This window comes from Leptodactylus fuscus, chromosome 6 (genome assembly GCF_031893055.1).
Source record: "Leptodactylus fuscus isolate aLepFus1 chromosome 6, aLepFus1.hap2, whole genome shotgun sequence".
In the NCBI taxonomy this organism is placed as follows: domain Eukaryota; kingdom Metazoa; phylum Chordata; class Amphibia; order Anura; family Leptodactylidae; genus Leptodactylus; species Leptodactylus fuscus.
Window position 1 is genome coordinate 181,098,236 of NC_134270.1, and position 7,093 is coordinate 181,105,328.

Here is a 7,093-nt window from a genome sequence, read left to right on the forward strand (position 1 = left end):
CAGGAGGGAAGCCCATTACAGACTTCACCTCCAGACGACCATCGGGGGCGTTCCAAAGGGTACAGCATCCCTTCGTTGAACACAAAACAGTGGACAAGAGTGGACAAAAGATGGTGAAAAAAAACATATAAACAATTGGTGAAGTGCCAATCAATGCCCGGATTACCGCCGGATCTATAAAAAATTTCCCCGCACTGGTAAACCAGGCATAGGGAGTGGGTGCTCAAAAAGGTGTGTACATGTGCCACGCAATGTGCCTAGTTCAGTGGGTTTCCCACACCCAATGATCTTAGGCACCTCGGGGTCCACTCAGCCCCCGAGGCACAACACAAGAGGCCTTTGAGCGCTCCCCGACCCTCCAGCCAAGATCCATGGCACTGAGGTGCCAAGTGGTCGTGTTGCCAGCGTCAGCAGCGTTCTGTCGGTCCCCTGCAGTGGCCGGAGCCAAAACCACTGGCGGAACTGATTACTAACTGCGTCCCCCGGCAACATGCCCAAAGTGGTTCTCACATTCCTACCTCCACAGATTTCGGTCTACTCCCGCCTCCAGTGGTTTCACTTACTTTCTGCTTCTGATATGAACAGATGCTACACTTGATCTTAGCCAAAAGGCCGAGAAGTGATCCCGGTTGCAGATGACAGGGGAGAAAGTGGATATCGCCCGTGTGCTGTCTGTTGGCTCAAGTGTCAGCTCTTCAGGCCACCGCTGTTCTAACTTACAGTGGAGGTGTTTGGTGAGAATTTTTCGTAATATACTTTGTTAACCTTTTTATTATAAAACAGGCTGTAACATTCCCCTCAGTAACTGAGCTGTTACTAGGGAATGTCCGTACACATATTTATTGTGAATATGCAGGGATGAAGCATATGCAAAGGATGGTCATTTCTAATGGCTGTATCTCTGGTTTTATACCACCTAGAAAAATGATAGAAGTAATAGCTATAAGAGAACCTGAGATATCACTAGTAAAAAACAGTCAATAATTTCAACTTAGTATACAGTAGTTCATGTAAAATTTGGGTGTTTTAGAAACTAGTTAAATTTCTATTTTTTTTTAGCTAATACTTCACAATAGAAATTTTGTCAGGCTATGGAAGCCGAGAATCTCAGTTTTCTTGTAATACCTGAAATACCATTTTTCTAGGAGGTAGAAAACTGGAGATTCAGCTATTTGTAGTGACCATCCCCCCCCCTCCCCCGCCCTTTGATACATTCTTCAGCCCTATATACACTACATTGACTGTACTGGCTGAGTCTCTCTGGTAATACTTCCTTACTAGAGATGAACGAACACTAAAATGTTCGAGGTTCGAAATTCGATTCGAACAGCCGCTCAATGTTCGTGTGTTCGAATGGGTTTCGAACCCCATTATAGTCTATGGGGAACAGATACTCGTTAAGGGGGAAACCCAAATCCGTGTCTGGAGGGTCACCAAGTCCACTATGACACCCCAGGAAATGATACCAACACCCTGGAATGACACTGGGACAGCAGGGGAAGCATGTCTGGGGGCATAAAAGTCACTTTATTTCATGGAAATCCCTGTCAGTTTGCGATTTTCGCAAGCTAACTTTTCCCCATAGAAATGCATTGGCCAGCCTTCGGCCAATCAGCGCTGGCTCTGCCGGAGGAGGCGGAGTCTAAGGTCGGACCAGAATGGAGACTGGTGTGGAGCGATCTTAGACTCCACCTCCTCCAGCAGAGCCAGCGCTGATTGGTCGAATTCCGTACTCTGGCCAATCAGCGCTGGCTCTGCTGGAGGAGGTGGAGTCTAAGATCGCTCCACACCAGTCTCCATTCATGTCCGACCTTAGACTCCGCCTCCTCTGGCAGAGCCAGCGCTGATTCGTCGAATTCCGTACTCTGGCCAATCAGCGCTGGCCAATGCATTCTATTAGCGTGAGCTGAGTTTGCACAGGGGTTCTAGTGCACACTCGACTCTGCTACATCTGATGCACACTCGGCTCTGCTACATCTGATGCGCACTCGGCTCTGCTACATCTGATGCAGTAGAGCCGAGTGTGCATCAGATGTAGCAGAGCCGAGTGTGCATCAGATGTGTAGTTGAGCAGAACTGGCTCAGCACTGCTAAGTCTCTGCATTCGCATAGGAATGCATTGGCCAGCCTTCGGCCAATCAGCGCTGGCTCTGCCGGAGGAGGCGGAGTCTAAGGTCGGACCAGAATGGAGACTGGTGTGGAGCGATCTTAGACTCCGCCTCCTCCAGCAGAGCCAGCGCTGATTGGTCGAATTCCGTACTCTGGCCAATCAGCGCTGGCCAATGCATTCCTATGGGAAAAAGTTTATGTCACAAAAATCACAATTACACACCCGATAGAGCCCCAAAAAGTTATTTTTAATAACATTCCTACCTAAATAAAGGTTATCCCTAGCTATCCCTGCCTGTACAGCTATCCCTGTCTCATAGTCACAAAGTTCACATTCTCATATGACCCGGATTTGAAATCCACTATTCGTCTAAAATGGAGGTCACCTGTTTTCGGCAGCCAATGACTTTTTCCGAATTTTTTCGATGCCTCCGGTGTCGTAGTTCCTGTCCCACCTCCCCTGCGCTGTTATTGGTGCAAAAAAGGCGCCAGGGAAGGTGGGAGGGGAATCAAATTTTTTTGGAGTTTGCCACGTGATGTTCGATTCGAATCGAACACATCGAACAGCCTGATATCCGATCGAACATGAGTTCCATAGAACACTGTTCGCTTATCTCTAGTCCTTACAGCATTGCTACTGGGAACTTTACAGCCTGTTTTCTATTAAAAGGAAGTTAGATAGGTTAATAAAGTACAAACAAAATGTTCACCAACCCCCCGACATAATAGGAAAAATAAATAAATAAATAAATATATATATATATATATATATATATATATATATATATATATATATATATATATATATATGTTGGACTTTAACGTTTTAGTATTCCGCTCACAGAGCAGTGAATATAATATAATACTGTACTGTAATATTTTACTGTATATTTTTTTAATATATTAATGTTTTGCTAAATTGCTTAAATAGTTTTTCAGAATTTTTGAATAAACTGTTTATTTTATTTTACTGTTGTAAATTTCAATGTTCTATTATTATTACTATTATTATTATTATTATTATTATTATTATTATTATTATTATTATTATTAGAGATGAGCGAACAGTGTTCTATCGAACTCATGTTCGATCGGATATTAGGCTGTTCGGCATGTTCGAATCGAATCGAACACCGCGTGGTAAAGTGCGCCATTACTCGATTCCCCTCCCACCTTCCCTGGCGCCTTTTTTGCTCCAATAACAGCGCAGGGTAGGTGGGACAGGAACTACGACACCGGTGACGTTGAAAAAAGTAGGAAAAACCCATTGGCTGCCGAAAACATGTGACCTCTAATTTAAAAGAACAGCGCCGCCCAGGTTCGCGTCATTCTGAGCTTGCAATTCACCGAGGACGGAGGTTTCCGTCCAGTTAGCTAGGGCTTAGATTCTGGGTAGGCAGGGACAGGCTAGGATAGGAAGGAGAAGACAACCAACAGCTCTTATAAGAGCTAAATTCCAGGGAGAAGCTTGTCAGTGTAACGTGGCACTGACGGGCTCAATCGCCGCAACCCAGCTTTCCCAGGATCCTGAATGGAATACACTGACAGTGTATTCCCGTATACCCGATATATACCCCCGATACCCGTTCCAACGGTGTGCCCCCCCACCTTCACCCCAGAAATACCCTGCAAGTCCCCTAGCAATAGAATTGGGGCTATATACACCCACTATTTTTGCTACTGCCATATAGTGCCATTGTCTGACTGGGAATTCAAAGAATATATTGGGGTTATAAATACCCTCATTTCTTGCTACTGGTATATAGTGCCATTGTCTGACTGGGAATTCAAAGAATATATTGGGGTTACGTGCACCCACAATTTTTACTACTGGTATACAGTGCCAGTTTCTGACTGGGAATTCAAAGAATATATTGGGAATACAAATACCCTCATTTCTTGCTACTGCCATATAGTGCCAGTTTCTGACTGGTAATTCAAAGAATATATTGGGGTTACGTGCACCCACAATTTTTACTAGTGGTATACAGTGCCATTGTCTGACTGGGAATTCAAAGAATATATTGGGGTTATAAATACCCTCATTTCTTGCTACTGGTATATAGTGCCATTGTCTGACTGGGAATTCAAAGAATATATTGGGGTTACAAATTTTTTTTTTTTTTTTGGCGCCGCCCCCTGAGAGGCTGGCTGCCCTGATGCAGTGCTCCAAGCTGGGAGCAAACTTTTCTTTCCTTTTTCACTCTTTTTCTCTGTTTCTTCAAGAATCTGGTAACCAAGCAATCTAGCACTATGAATTTAGCAACTATAAATCGAATGGAAGACCCTGTGGAGTTTTTTGTTCCTTTTGTTTCCATTGTAAAGCATGGACAAGACTCAAGACCTGGTTCAGCTGGTTTCCACATGTGCCTGTTACCATCCCCCCTGCTAGGACAGCATGGCTCAACATGCGGCATGGAAGAGAAACCTACATGGAAATGCGGACTTCTTCGTTCAAGGAGATAATTTTTGGCGTCAATTGCTGATGTGTGAAGATGCTACAGCTGACTGGTATTTCTTTCTATTACTGTGGACACGTGGGACTCTGCTACAGCCTGGAAACCATCACCCACCTACCCCAGGAGTTATGGAAGCTTGGCAAGAGAGCAGCACCATGTATACCTGGATGGTCTCTGACTTCCTTGGGGCAGTAGAACACTGTGGTAAGGAGAAGGAGGAGGGCTTGTGATGAAGGACATTTGGGGCATTTTTTGTGGTTAAAAGGACAATAGTGCTGATACAAGATACAGAACTATCAGCTGTGAGCAGGAGATCTCACCACCTACCAAAGGAACTGCCACATGTTATCATGATAGCTGCATATGTCCCCCACCTCTGCAAAAATTTCTGCTTGTTATATCCACATGCTGTGACCCCTCCTCGTGTCCTACAACCAAGTCGGCTGTATTATTATTATTATTATTATTATTATTATTATTATTATTAACATCACTCCGCACAGAGAACTAAATGATCCTGCAGTGTGTCTGTGTTTCTTTCTTTTTTAGTTGCTATGATTTCTAGGATTTCTCTATCTGCCATGAGCTTGTATGTGTTTCTCTCTTGTTATATACTACTGTACCATCTATGAAACTGTATCACTGAAATTTCCCCATTGTGGGACTATTAAAGGAGTATCTTATCTTATCTTATCTCATTTATTCAATAAGCTGTATTATCTCTTATCTCTCTTATAGTGCCATTGTCTGACTGGGAATTCCAATAATATATTGGGGTTACAAATACCCTCATTTCTTGCTACTGCTATATAGTGCCTTTGTCTGACTGGGAATTCCAATAATATATTGGGTTTACAAATACCCTCATTTCTTGCTACTGCCATATATTGCCAGTTTCTGACTGGGAATTCAAAGAATATATTGGGTTTACAAATACCCTCATTTCTTGCTACTGCTATATAGTGCCTTTGTCTGACTGGGAATTTAAAGAATATATTGGGGTTAAAAATACCCTCATTTCTTGCTACTGCCATACAGTGCCATTGTCTGACTGGGAATTCCAATAATATATTGAGTTTACAAATATCCTCATTTCTTGCTACTGCCATATAGTGCCAGTTTCTGACTGGGAATTCAAAGAATATATTGGGTTTACAAATACCCTCATTTCTTGCTACTGCTATATAGTGCCATTGTCTGACTGGGAATTCAAAGAATATATTGGGGTTACAAATACCCTCATTTCTTGCTACTGGTATATAGTGCCATTGTCTGACTGGCAATTCAAAGAATATATTGGGGTTACAAATACCCTCATTTCTTGCTACTGGTATATAGTGCCTTTGTCTGACTGGGAATTCCAATAATATATTGGGTTTACAAATACCCTCATTTCTTGCTACTGCCATATAGTGCCAGTTTCTGACTGGGAATTCAAAGAATATATTGGGTTTACAAATACCCTCATTTCTTGCTACTGCTATATAGTGCCTTTGTCTGACTGGGAATTCAAAGAATATATTGGGGTTACAAATACCCTCATTTCTTGCTACTGCTATATAGTGCCTTTGTCTGACTGGGAATTCAAAGAATATATTGGGGTTACAAATACCCTCATTTCTTGCTACTGCTATATAGTGCCTTTGTCTGATTGGGAATTCCAATAATATATTGGGGTTACAAATACCCTCATTTCTTGCTACTGCCATATAGTGCCATTGTCTGACTGGGAATTCCAGGAATATATTTGGTTTACAAATACCCTCATTTCTTGCTACTGCTATATAGTGCCAGTTTCTGACTGGGAATTCAAAATGCGCAAGGCTCCCGGAAAGGGACGTGGACGAGGCCGTGGGCGAGGTCGGGGGAATGGTTCTGGGGAGCAAGGTAGCAGTGAAGCCACAGGGCGTCCCGTGCCTACTCCTGTGGGGCAGCAAGCATTGCGCCACTCCACAGTGCCAGGGTTGCTTGCCACATTAACTAAACTGCAGGGTACAAACCTTAGTAGGCCCGAGAACCAGGAACAGGTCTTGCAATGGCTGTCGGATAACGCTTACAGCACATTGTCCAGCAGCCAGTCAGACTCTGCCTCCTCTCCTCCTATTACCCAACAGTCTTGCCTCCTTCCTCCCAAAATTCCCAAGCTTCACAGAACAATAACCCCAACTGTCCCTGCTCCCCAGAGCTGTTCTCCGCTCCTTTCATTGTCCCTCAACCTGCCCCTCCATGTCGCGATTCCACGGACCTAACAGAGGAGCATCTGTGTCCAGATGCTCAAACACTAGAGTCTCCTCCATCTCCGTTTGATTTGGTGGTGGATGACCAGCAACCCACCCTCATCGACGACGATGTGACGCAGTTGCCGTCAGGGCATCCAGTTGACCTCCGCATTGTGCGGGAGGAGGAGATGAGACAGGAGTTGGAAGAGGAAGTGGTGGATGATGAGGACACTGACCCGACCTGGACAGGGGGGATGTCAAGCGGGGAAAGTAGTGTGGATGTTGAGGCAGGTGCAGCACCAAAAA

General features: G+C 44.1%; 1 pseudogene; it reads right to left on the reverse strand.

Annotated features, from left to right (window-relative positions):
• Positions 1-548: 548 nt before the first annotated feature.
• On the reverse strand, positions 549-624 carry LOC142210923 (U2 spliceosomal RNA; annotated as a pseudogene).
• Between the last annotated feature and the right edge of the window lie 6,469 nt (positions 625-7,093).